At 48.1% G+C, this 13,390-nt stretch overlaps 1 pseudogene; it reads right to left on the reverse strand.

The window, feature by feature from the left end:
• Positions 1-807: 807 nt before the first annotated feature.
• Positions 808-6,363, reverse strand: LOC121047835 (annotated as a pseudogene).
• Between the last annotated feature and the right edge of the window lie 7,027 nt (positions 6,364-13,390).

Genomic DNA, 13,390 nt, shown 5'->3' on the forward strand with positions numbered 1-13,390 from the left:
AACATGGCATCGGTTGTGATCAACGTTGCGATCGTCGTCTTAGACGGCGTTCATCTCATCGTTCCGCGTAAAAGCGCTATCCTTTACTGTGAATTTTTGCTGTGTGTCGCTATGATAACCCAGCACGTACTAGAAGGGAAGATCCACCTCGAGCGGCGATGTCGTGGCGGCGCTCTCAAGACGGCAGAAACGCCCGTGTCGTCGTGTTTGTTTACTTCGACTACAGTGGTGATTTCTAAGCATTTGTGTGCTCGAACCTCGCCCGGATTTTTATTTGGCGCATTTCATGCGTGTGCTCAAGTTCAAGGTATTACTGGCGCGTACCGTATGAAGGATGCGAATTTTCACGCGTTTTCATCTCCGGAGAAAAGTGATTAGGGTTAGCAATCCTGAGCGCTTGCAACGTCCGTCCGCAACCCGCGACGCCGCTAAAAGGCTGCGCCAGGCAAAAGCCGCTCATTTCTTTCAAAATGTGTGACACACTTGAGAGAAGTGTACTAGTCTGGTAAAATAAAGACTTTCCTCAAACTAAGCTTTATTTTTCATCTCACATAAAATAAATTGTTTTACAAAGGTAAGTTGTCTCATGGCATGTATTTTGGCCTGAAAAATTGATGTTTTGGTTATAACGCGGTACCGCTTATAGTGCGGATTTTCGCGACTCCCGCGACATACGTTATATGCGGTCTACACTGTAAATGTCTTCTCAAACAATTGTATTCAACAACAATAAAAGGTGGCGGCATGGTGTTCATTATTTTATTCTTGAACGATATGCTAAAAATACGACATGAAAAAAGCCAGGCATTACATACTTTTTCTTGGGTATGGCCTCATCAGATAAGGTTTTAGCGGAAAGGCCTCGTCCCCCACCAGGTAGTAGGGTAGTTCCCCTTCTTCTCCAACAGCTGTTGGAGAAGGCAGTCCCTGCTCCCCAGAGACGATGAGCTGCTGGATCTTGCTGCGGGCAAAGATGCCCCCCTCGCTTTCACTTCCGTGATGGCCAACTTCAACGTAGAGGAACCTGGGATAAGACTGGGATTTTTTTTTAACATTAGCAGTAACCAACTAAAATGCAAGAGCTGGACCTCATAATAATAATTGTGCTGTGTGTATGTATAGACAGCTGAAAGTTAGTCAGCCGCAGCGGGCATCTGGGCTGTAGATTATAAATTTAACCAGTGCAATACAAACCGCTAACCTGTGTTCGTTCAAGGGATGCTGAACCAAAATCTGGATTCCAGAAAACACGGTGGCAAAAGTGTGTAACGGGATGCTACAAACACCAAAATATCACTCGTACAGCAATATCTAAAACGGATGGCCGTAATCCCCCCTCCCACCCCCCCCCCCCCCCCCCCCCAAAAAAAAAAGAAGAGGCGCATTTGACAGAAATGTTTACGTCTTGATTCTCCGAGAAGGAGAGGGAACGGCCTCGCATGTTCTCTGCCTCGCCGCCTTGAGGGGGCAAAGCAAAGAGAGGAGGAAACGAGATATCTTCACATCACTCACCTCGTCGGCCTCGTTCAATCTCGACCTCTTTTTATGAAAATACGGCTGTCCATTCAAGATATCACCTTACGAGTAGTTTTGTAGGGATTGCAGCGTCCCGCCTACAGCTCCTGCATTGTTTTCTGAAATCCTAATTTCGGTTCACTATCCCTTTATTCAGCACCACACAGCAATGATATTTGGCCGCATGCAAGTACAATGCTAATATAGATCAAACCGGGCAGAGTTGGGGATTCAACCCATGATTTGCTGGGCTCCGCAGCTTGACCTTTCACTCTATGTGCATCGGTACTCGCTTCAGAGACGTAAGCTGCTTCCTCCGCAACTATCGACTTCTAAAGGATTAGCATCGTTAAAGGTTTGCGGCAAGCGATCGACACAAAAGACGGTTCGCCACTCGGCTGACAGCGAGTGTGGCAGCAGGGGGGGACAGGTTTGGTTGACTTTCACATATACCCAGAAACAATGTCATCGTAGTTCCCGTAAGCGCGACACGCGACTGCAGAGCAGCAAATAATGAGTATTTTCTTTGCATCTACGCAGCGGAATAGCAGATTTTCGGGGCAATTAGACACGTTTTTGGTTACTTGAGCTTTCATAAACATTATAAAAAATACAAGGTGCCCATTCTTTCAACATTAAAATTGTTGCACTACCCCTTTAACACTTTCGGCGAGCATAACATGTTACGCCTGCAACATGTCCTCTCAGTGCTCAGCGGCGTTCACGTGATTATCGTAACGTGCCTACGCAGCGTGCTTCTTGGGAGCCGTCCGGCCGTCTCCTCCGTTTCCTGTGTCACAACTAGGGTGACCACCTGTACCGCGACTCGCGGGACTGTCCCGCATTGAGGGCTCGTGTTCCGCGTCCCGCAAGAAATTCTCAAATCTTCAAAATGTCCCGCATTTCACATTGTCGTAACATTCGCTGCGCAAATTGTGGCGCTTCCGAACAACGGGCAACGGGGAACCGCGGAGGTCGCTGATAAATGTGTGAATCTCGATGGTATGTCATTTTCTTGCCAAGCACTGCGGGAAGCAACCTTCGTTCTTGCAGGAGACCTGACGCACATGCACCGTTGTGCCTCTCCCCTTGATGGCAAAATATTGCAAGCGAAAATTGATCACCAAAAGCTGAAAAATCAACTATTGTAATTAGTTGGAAATCATACTGTATCATGAGAAAAGGTTGTTGTGGAAAGCTCTTTGTTTTTAGTGAAGACGGCCACAGAAGGCAAAAAACCTGCAACTCACAACGGTAAAAAACAAACAAAAAAACATAAGGTTTTATTTTTGTGTAGGAGCATATTAATATAAGAGTAATATCGACAGGAAACAATAAGCCAAAAAATAGTTACTGTTTTTTATTTCCTTTTGATGCATTGGGGTCTGGTGCAGTCGATCTTTATGTTTTCAACTTAGATACGATTACAAATAAACAAAAACATATCACTGTGAGTGAAACTTATCTTAGTTTAATTGCCGCGTACAATTTTCAGGTGTATAATACGCTTTCAGACAGCACAGGATTTCGGGGTGTGCACGTTGGTGAATTTCCCTTAATACTTATTTCTTGAGTCGTGAACATACCGTCCTTTTCTTACTCTCCCCCCTTCCCCCCCCCCCCCCCCCCTCCCCCGGTCAGGGTGTCCCGCATTCCGCCGGCAGGAAAGTGGTCACCCTAGTCACAACTGTCGTCGTCATCTCACTCTCACCGTTTGTGAATATTATGTCTGGGAGCTTGTTCACATCACGTGCAGACTGATGCCAAAGTTGTGACCCCTTCATTCAATGTAGTAGACACCAAAAATTGGTGGAGTGTGGTGCAGATAACGCTTTCGCCTGGCGTACGCCCGCCCCACCAAGGGCCGCCTGTCATTGCGTAGAGGATCATGTGACATTTTGTACCACGTCTTTGGCGGCCCGAGGCCAACGTTCTGACGAAGCCAAAGTTTCGGTTTTGATTTCTGCTCAATACATGAGCAGAAATCAAAACCGAAACAAAAAAAGATTGTACAACATATATCTCATTTTTCACAAAGGAAATAACGTAGTGCCTTGTATTAGTGCTGTTTAATGTGAAATAACTCAATATCCCAAAATTCTTGGAATTGAGCGGAGTTGCCCTTTAAAGGGACACTGACGGGGTATTTATGCTTGCCAAGGTTTTTATTTGTACATGACATACAAGAGCCCAACAACCCAGAACACAATTTGCGGCTCAAAATTTGGTTTCTTTCCGCCCGAAAAACCGCTAATCAAGAACTGACCGGTTCGAGTCGCACCCACTTTCTTCTTTATGGTCATGTGCTGTTTTCTATGGTTTATGATACCCATTTTTGGTGGCTTCTAGAAAGCCACAAATATGGTGACTGAAGAAAACAAGTTGCACAGCCACGTGACTTCTGCCAACTCTGTCCTCCTCTATATTTCTTCTTCCTCCCTAGTCCGGTTTCGGTTTTGAGCAGTTGTGTTTCTTTTTTCAACCTAATATTTTTTTAGATCTACTTTCCCTGATAATTTGCCTTAAAGTAGGGGATTTGTCGCCTTTATTCTGTATATGCATATCTTTTGCCTTGTACATTAACTTAACGTTTAGTAATAAAAAATCGAAACTTGCCGGTACTTAGCATCACTAATTGCCAACAAGGACTTGCTGAAAGATCCTTTGTAGTTCAGATGCAGGCTGCCAGAGAGTGAAGGGCACTCGATAGTGATGTGCTTGCCGTCTATGGCTCCCACACAGTTTGGAACGTTCCACCTTTCTTCGAATTCAGTGGCGATCTATTGAAAAAGGAAAAAATAAAGATTCAACATTACTTCTTGTTCTCCTTGAAAGCTTCAGCCTGCTAGGATGCACAGAAGAATTGGTCAGCACGAGACATGAGAAATAGTCAATGTACCTCAAATTTTTCATTGGCAGAAAATATTTGAGGGTTGCATCACTCAAAACTGTACAGCTTGTCGTTCACATTTGATAACCCTATGCAGAGAGCAAGTTGTCTGCTTCTTGTGCAGAAGTTGTGGTGATGTCAGAACGAAACCGAGCTCTAATTGGCTTCGACTGAATTTTGAAGGGATAGTAGGAGACCTGAATGTAGATGCCTCGAGGTCTACTCCCTATTTTTTTTTTTTTTCAATTTTCAACCAGCCAATAAGAGCTCGGCGTTCTGACATCAACGCAGCCCCCGTGCAAGAAGCAGGCAGGTGAACTTGCTCTCCGCATTATTACGCCATCACAAGTAGGAACCATAAAGCCGCAGTCGCACTGCTCATACATCATGCAAAACATACGTTATTCGCTGCAGAGGCGATGAGCGAATAATCTGTGGACACGCCTCAAGCACCTTAGAAGCATGTTTGTTTCATACATGGAGGTACGAGGCTTCTGGAGTCGACATGACGCTACAGAGGTACACGCCCCCAACAATGACCAAAACCAAGAGACGCTATCGGACGAAAAGGAGAGCCGATTTGGTGCCAACAGCTGCTTTAATCCCCCTCCAAGGACCCTCCCAAGCGTGACCAAAGCAGCTGTTGGCACCAAGTCAGCTCTTCATTTCAGCTGCCTCCCGTGCTTTTACCCACTTCCGGAAGCTCATGCTGGGGTCTTTAACGTGCATAACACAGTAGTCATACACGGCCAGACGCCGGTATGATGCTCATCCAATCTGATCGAAATGGGTAGGGGTGGTGATTGATTACAGGATCCCTGTATTATACAGCACAAGGTTTCGCTCCACGTGCTCTGAGCTGCGGTGCACTAACACACACGGCCACTGATTTGTGTCACACCAGCATTGTTCCAACCACAGAACAACGAAAATTACACTGCAATTGGGCAAAGTTACACCAGGTGAACATTTTTCTAGAGCTTTGCATGATCGCTATTTATATTACCCGTGCACAAAGAAGAGAGGAAGTGAGCGGTGGTGATATAAAAAAAAGTTACCTTTTTCCACTGTTCGGGCTGTTCTGGGCATGCCACATAGACAGGCCCAAGCACCTCCCAGAGGGCGCTGCATACCTCGGGTATTATCTCGCAGCATGTTGACCTTGCCGTCAAGAAGTTGTAGGATACGCTTCTCAACGTCTCCCCAGCGGCAAGAAACCTTAATAAAAAGAAGAAAAAAAAAGAGCAGTAATAAAGAAATGAGATTTCTGCCAAGTATACATTCGGAAGAATTTAATTAGTACATTCATATTGAAAGCAGTAGTACACTTAACATCACCACAAATCAGAATATTCCCCGACTGCTGGGAATGTGTTGTCACAGAGGCAAAAGAATGCGTCTATAAACAGGCGCAGACTAAACCATAATAGCAACATGGAGCAATTACCATTTCTTTTTTTTTTTCTTTTAATTTCCAAATTTTTGCGTCAACGATGTGTGCTCTCTTGCATCTGTATTATTGGCTGTCCCATCATCAACGAGATAGAGAGAACTCACGACGGCTAGAAATGACACGTACTTCGGTACAACCCAGTAATTACGAAAGTACAGCCTCCAGATTTTTCAACAATATCGCGCGAACGCCAACCGGCCGGTCGAGGCGTACACGAATGCCTAGCCTCGCTGATTTCCTATTTCGTGTTGATCTACCAGCCGGTCGGCGTTCGCGCGACATCGTTAAAACTTTGGAGGCTGTACATGCGTCTGCATTCTTTGCACGACTACACATTTTTCCTTATATCCCGCATTCAATCTAATGCTCCCTACTTCGCTGGCAATTACCTGATGGTGAGGGCGAGGCGCACGTCCGGAGGAATGGCCTAGCGGAAGTTTGTGTCCTCTTTCCCGATTCTGTCGCCGATCAAGCCGAGGATTGTATCGAAAGCGCTGGGAGGCATCCTCACGAAGCTGGTAAAATAACGTCATATGCATGATCGATCTGGGATGTTGTCTTAACGCGAGTAGGCAATGCAAAAGCGAACGAATTACTTACTCCCGGTAGTAGTCAAGGTCCCGCTCGCGAAGAAGGGGAACGAGGTTCGCCCCCTGTCCATTCTCGTCACGGTCACGGAAGCAAGGACAGACCCACCGTCTACGAGGACGACGCCGCTCACTTCTTTCAGCGGACGCCAAAACTAGCGTCACCAAAGCAACTGCAACAGCTTCTTCATCACTGCCGTTGCTCGTGGAGTCGTCCATGTTTCTTTCCAAGCCGCAAGCCGAGAGGATTCGGCTTCAGTTCGGATTGTAGAGCAGAGTGGATTTTGGATTGTAAAACATGGTTGCCAAACGAAAGTCTCGAAAGATGGCGAAGCAATTGGTAACCGCTGAGAAACCGCCGATCGCGTTTTGGTGTATGTGAACGGAGCCGTTCGCCAACCGCATCCGAAAACGCTTCGCGAACGCGGATCCGCATCCAGTGTGAATGCGCCATAAGACACGGCTGAATGGAACTAAACGTTTATCACCAAGCAAAAAAGAGGAATGAAATGGGAGATGATCCCTAAAAAGTTCGAGAAAACATGATTGACGGAGTGGTTGATGGGACGAACAATGCCACAAAATGTGCAATATGGTCAGAAGCTCTCCACAATGTTCACATAGTGCAACATCCTCACCACGAAGCAGATACTGATGTGTCACGTGGGAGTAACCAATTCTTAGACGGCACAGAAGAACCTCCACACGACGTTCCCTGTTGTAGGAGCTCTCCCAAACGCCCAGAACGGGCTTGATAATGTGAAATTTGTTGTTGCTCTCTGTATCCCATTCCAGCTGCCATTTGAGAAAAATAGATTTCCTCAGAAGTGGTTTCAAATCTTGGTAGGGTAAGCAATTGAATGTTATAGACGAGCCTCGGGCAGACACGGCCAATTTATCCGCCTCTTCATTGCCCAAAATCCCAACGTGGCTTGGCACCCAGCAGAACTTAATGTCCCGACCGCGTCGCAGGGCGCTATTGATCTTATTATGTAGATGTTGTGCAAGGCGGTTCTTTGAGGGCATCAGGGAGGACACAGCCAATAAGGCACTTTGTGAGTCGACAAAAATTACAGCTTTCATTATACTATTGTCGAGTATATGTTCGACCGCTAGTAAAATAGCATAAAGCTCTGGGGTGAAAATGCTTGCCCTACAGTCAACTTGTGTGGCTTTCCTGTAGGAGGCGGAATAGAAAGCACACCCTACAAAAGACGACGATTTGGACCCATCTGTATAAAACTCCAGGGCCCGTTTTCTCGAACGCAAACCGTGGTTTAAAGTGAACTATTGTCCTTAGAACGGGGAATTTTAGGTCACGTGACTGGGCGAGCAGGGGCGCCGAGGGAGAAGCAGTACCTACAAGCAAAATGGCCGCGACGTCGCTTAATGAGGGCTAATAGTTCTGCTTGGTTCTGCCGAACATTCATTTCGATCCGGCTGTTGTATTAATGACGCACCATCAACCTATTAGCACGTCAAGCAAAGCGGTAGTTCAGAGAGACAACTAAGCTAACCGACGGCAGCATTCCGCGAACGCATCACTCTTCACCAGTCCGGGACCCAGGACATATGACGGTACATCAGCCTTGCAAGTGTTTTTATGGCGAGTAAAAAATATTTTGCTAACAAGCGTCGGGATACGAACAGGTTTAATTTGTTACACTATGCACGCCAACTCGCGAGCAGCGATTACTTTGCGGAGAAAGGGGGTTATCTTCGATAAAGTCTTCGTTCCGAGTGAACAGCTGGGACATGGAAACCGTTTTTCTTTTTTTGTTCGCAGTGCGCCGACAGTATGCCGACAGCATCGAGGTTTCTACATATCCCCGGAGGCCAGCAATTCAACGGTGACGAGAACCTTAGCTTTACGCTGAAGCAGTGCCGCTGCGTCTGGTTCTGACCGCGACGGTCGGTCGATGCATCCACCAATGGAAAAGATAGTACAAGCGCGGTATACGAATCAACCTTGCCGATGTCATCTGCAGAAGTCGCAGAAACGAGAAATAAACAAACACTTACCACAAAGAAAGTTGACGAGATCATCCTTTCGCTTTTTTTTTCGTTTTTAAAAGTGATATTAGGATTATCTTGCGTCTTATTGCGATATATAGCAAAACGCAGGTGTGCGGGTAGAGAAACCAAGGTAGCAGACGATAGTGTCCTGTCCGCAAACGTCGGTTGAAAATGGACCAGGCGTCAGTATCGAGGGCTTGCGAACAGAGGCAAAACATTATGACATTAGACGAGAGATTGAAGTTAATTCGGGAAGTTGGGGCAAGAAGGGAACAAATTATGGGAAAATTCGGTCCTGCAGTAACTGCACACACGAGACAGCAGGCGTGGCTCGACATTGCTGATGCAATGAATGAGCAGGGAGCTCAGAGGATCGCAAAGCAGCTGAAGGAGGGGTGGCAAAACCTCCTGAAAAAATGCAGAAAGGTCTACAGCGCCTACAAGAAGCATGAAGGGCGCACAGGCGAGTCGGAGGAATTTGCATATTTCGAAAAACAAACTAGTTTTCAATTGTTCGCTTTAAAGATGAGTGTGGGGGCGGGGGGGGGGGGCAGGTACACAAAAAATAAACAGAACCTTTTCTGCCATGGATTATAATGCCGTGTTAGCATTTAATTTTTTTATCGCATGACTGATGACAGATATAAAAGTGAGTGTTGACATGTAACTTTCCACTACATTCCTGTCCCTGTTCGAAAACAGTAATAAAATCAAAAGAGGCAACATCCCAAAACAATTTATTGAAATTTCCTTTAGCCGTGTTTTAGTAACCGAGACACACATGAAACAGCAAAAAGTGTGGTAGACCTGAGACAGAAGGAGATCAAAATGTTGAAAGCACACCACCTAAACTGTGCCTTTTCTGTTGTTTTTAAGAAAGGACGCGGATCTTGAAGAGCAAAAAATCGCGAAAAATATCACTTTTTCAAACATTGAATATTTGGATTGTTCATGCCTTTCTCCATCTCTGCTGTACGTATTGAATCCCAAAACGCCAAATAAATACCTATAATAACGCATTTTCGATGCTTCCGCGGTCGCGAAATGCTGATCGATCAACCAAATCGAGTTCAGATTCGCGCGCGCCTAGTTTCCGAACGGTTTACCGGACGGCAGCCATCTTGGTCTTGTTTTGTTGGTGAATTCTTGCTCTCTCTTTCGCAACCTTTCAAACTGGATTGAATTAAAACGAAAAAAACACACAAGAGGAAAAAACAGAGTGTGTGTTACTTTCGTTTTAATTCAATGCAGATTACCAACACGCTCAAGTCTATAATTTCAAACTGGCGTCACGCTCGAGGCAACGCCGTTTCGTGAAGTTTCCCGCCAAAGGAGCGTGGCGCCGTGATTGGCCGATGCGCGCGTTCGGAAAATCGGGCTGTACTATTGGCGCCGAGAGGCTCCGGACAGTTCCGAGCAAGTTCCTCCTCTCCCGCTCGCTCGTTCTCTTTCTCCGCGCTCGGTCTCTCCGGCGTTTCTCCTTGTCCGCTCCGCTTTTTGTCGTCTGCTATCCGCAAGTTTCCTCCATTGCTCTCGTTGCCTTTGTTTACATTTTTCGATTGCGTCGCGTATTTTTCACGCTTCTTTTTCTGCGATCTGGAGGAGCAAGTATAAGAGCAAGACTCGATATGCGTATGGAGCGTGTAAGCGCCGGATGAAGCAAGTCAGAGCGGCGAAATCGAGCCTCGACCCGACGATCGCCGCGAGGAGTGAGCCCGAGATCACCGCGCCTGCGTGCTCATCGACTGCCGCCGCCGAAGAAAACATTGTTTTTTGTGCGTCTCAAACCACGATGGAGAACACGACTGTTCATCTAGAGACGCAGTACGTGTCACAGGAGGAAGCTGATGCGACAACCGAACATCGCAATGTCGTCCGTGCGAAGCTTGCCTCCGTTTCCGCGACGCAAAGGAAGTTTGAGCTGCTTCAGCAAGCCCCCGCTATCGCGACAAGCTCATCGGCGAAGTTCACGATTGTGCAGCTCGACGCTATAAATGAGCTTCTTGGCTATACAGTCTGCCAAAGCTGTTCGGCGACGGGCGTAAGAATTCAGGAATCGACCGCTCTGGGACTTGCCGTCAAGCTTGAACTTGTGTGCCCCGTCTGCGAAGTCGTGACTCACACGTGGTCATCCCCGCGCAAGGTCGACTCCAACGCATTTGATGTGAATTTGAGAGCGATTTCGGCAATCAGAAGCATTGGCAAGGGTCAGACTGCCCTGAATGATTTCTGGGCAGTAATGAATGTATCACATAGAGGGCTCCACCACAAGACCTACAAAGATCACTTGAAAAACACTGTTAGTAAGTCGGCTGCAGCTACTGCTGAGAAGATCTACACCGAGTCAGCCGCTGCTGTGAAAAGCACATACAGGGAAATGAACCCCGACTTCACCAAGGATGTTGCTGTCGTCTACGACGGCACATGGCTCAAGAGAGGCTACAGCTCCCATGTTGGTGTCGGGAGCGTGATCGAGTGACACTGGCCTCATCCTAGATGCTGAGGTTCTCTCCAATCTGTGTCACGGCTGCCAGACTGGACCCAAGCTGGGAGAGGAGAGGTACTCTGAGTGGCATCAGAACCACGAGTGTCAGAAAAACACCGACGCAAACTCAGGAAGAATGGAGGTTGATGCGGCACTCGCCATTTTTGGGTGCTCTCTGGAGAAACATGACTTGCGCTACATGACACTAATATCTGACGGGGAGCGCAGAACTTTCTGTGCTCTAGTTGAAGACAAGACCTACGGGTTTCTCCCCATAAAGAAAGAGGAGTGCCTCAACCATGTACAAAAACGTATGGGGACTGCTCTGCGGAAGCTCTTGCAGAACAGCGACAAGCCTCTTGGAGGAAAGGGCCGCCTTACAAAGGTGCTCATTGAGAGGCTGACTGGGTATTACGGATGGGCCATCAGAAGCCATAGTAACGATGTGGAAGCCATGAAGCGAGCCGTGATGGCCACATATTACCATGTGACCTCGACGGATGAAGATCCAAAACACGACCTTTGTCCAGGAGGACCGGAGTCCTGGTGCCGGAACAAGGTCGCCGACGCAAAGGGACCGCCACAACCCAAACACAAGTACAGCCTCCCCAACTACGTTGCTGAAGCCATGTTGCGTGTGTATGAGCGTCTGTCGCAGACATCGCTTTTTGAACGCTGCTTGGGAGCCAAGACGCAAAATGCCGCAGAGTTTCCACTCTGTACTGTAAGCCTTGATGCCGAAGGAGCAGCACGCCTCACTGGTGTCGATACAGACTGCGCTGCACGAGGCAGTCGTCAGGTTTAATGCTGGGTACGCTAGGGCACACCAAGAGATGTCCAGTGCCATGAACCTGCAGCCTGCGCACCTGGCTCTCCGGCGAGCTTCGGAGAAAGACTCCCTCCGCTTACACAAGGCCACCAAACGCCACAGTGCAAAAACCGAAGCACGCCAGAAGAGGACGTTGCAACACAGCACACAAGACTATGCTGCGGGTTCCTTCTGGCACTATTGTCGTGCCCCAAACTTTCAGACTCTTTTTCTCAGGAACGCATTTTCTTGAGCCGTGACTGTTTCTGCCATTGATATTTTCTTAACTAGTGGCTCAATTTGTATGCAGCCTTTTTTATTTTGGTGCCAGGGAGTGCTAGAAGGGCATGACAATCTCAGTTTCTGCAATAAAGTGTAAATTTTTTTTTAAAGTTATAAAATGTCTTTGTACTTATTTGCAAATTTGGTAACATGAACATTCAAACTTTCACTAAAGCCGTTCCAGAAGGAAATTTATAAAAAGGGCTCTGTCTCCCCCTTTGGTATATATTCAAGCACTTGTCCAGTGAATTTCATTTTGCTACTGTGCCCCAAAAATATCTCGGGATTGGCAAAACAAAGAAACATAGAAACTCGTGTTTCTCGAAATCCAACAGGCATAATTGAGTCAAACATTGCAGTGGTTATTAGGGCCCCTGTACCAACCTAGTCTGCAAGTTTCAGGCCAATAACATTAAAACCAAAAAATATTTTTTTCTTCCCCACTGTCACGATCTTTCTCGAACGTGGACGAAGGGGGCCGAAGCATCCGCCGAGAAGAGACGACACGCAGCCTGGTTGTGAGGGTAAACGATGACTGGCCGGAGCGCGTGCGCTCAACGGCGTTTATTCGTGCGGTGAACAATGTTGCCCGCCGAGCCTGGCAGCCACAGACGGGCGGACCGGAGGGGGGCGCTACATACTTGTCACATCCCTCCCCCCCAGTTTGTTTCTCTAAAAACAAAATAACTAAATACACGACGCGCACGGCCGACACCAACTCGGCGTCTGGTCGTGCAAAGTCCTGGCCGGTCGATGATGAAGATCACCCAGGCAAGTAGCGGTCAGGTGGTCTTCGCTGCCGCATACTCCGCCTGGGCACTGGAGTTGACGGGCCAGGTGTGGCAACGCCGGGCACTGCCTGTACAGGTCGCGCTCCAGCCGGTGGAGCTGCAGGGACCGGATTTGAATGTGGCACCTGTCTAACTGGTGCCACAGGAGTGGCGACGCTGGTCGCCTCCGTGCTGGTGGGTGGCACTCCACTGGCCACGACCGGTGCTGTTGTTGGGCCCCCCGCAGGTTGGTCCTCTGAAGCGACGGCCGAGGGTGGTAGCCAGGTCCCGTGGCGAGGCCTGACATGGTCGGCGCGCCGGTGCCAGGTGGTCCCGTCGGGCATGCGGACGAGCAGCGACGAGGCACTCGCTGGTGAAACCACACGCCCGGCAGACCAGGGTGGGCCAGGACGGAAGTTCCTGGCGAACACCGACGCTCCTTGCTCCGGCAAAGGCCCGGGACGGCACCCTCGGTCAGCAGCCAGGTTCTGCTTCAGCTGCTTCAGGAGCGCCGTGGACCGAAGGTCTGGATGCAAAACGTCCAGGGGGGTCTTGACCATCCGGCCCAACAGAAGCTCGCAGGG

This window comes from Ixodes scapularis, unplaced genomic scaffold (assembly GCF_016920785.2).
Source record: "Ixodes scapularis isolate PalLabHiFi unplaced genomic scaffold, ASM1692078v2 PGA_scaffold0__279_contigs__length_252992795, whole genome shotgun sequence".
Classification (NCBI taxonomy): Eukaryota; Metazoa; Arthropoda; class Arachnida; order Ixodida; family Ixodidae; genus Ixodes; species Ixodes scapularis.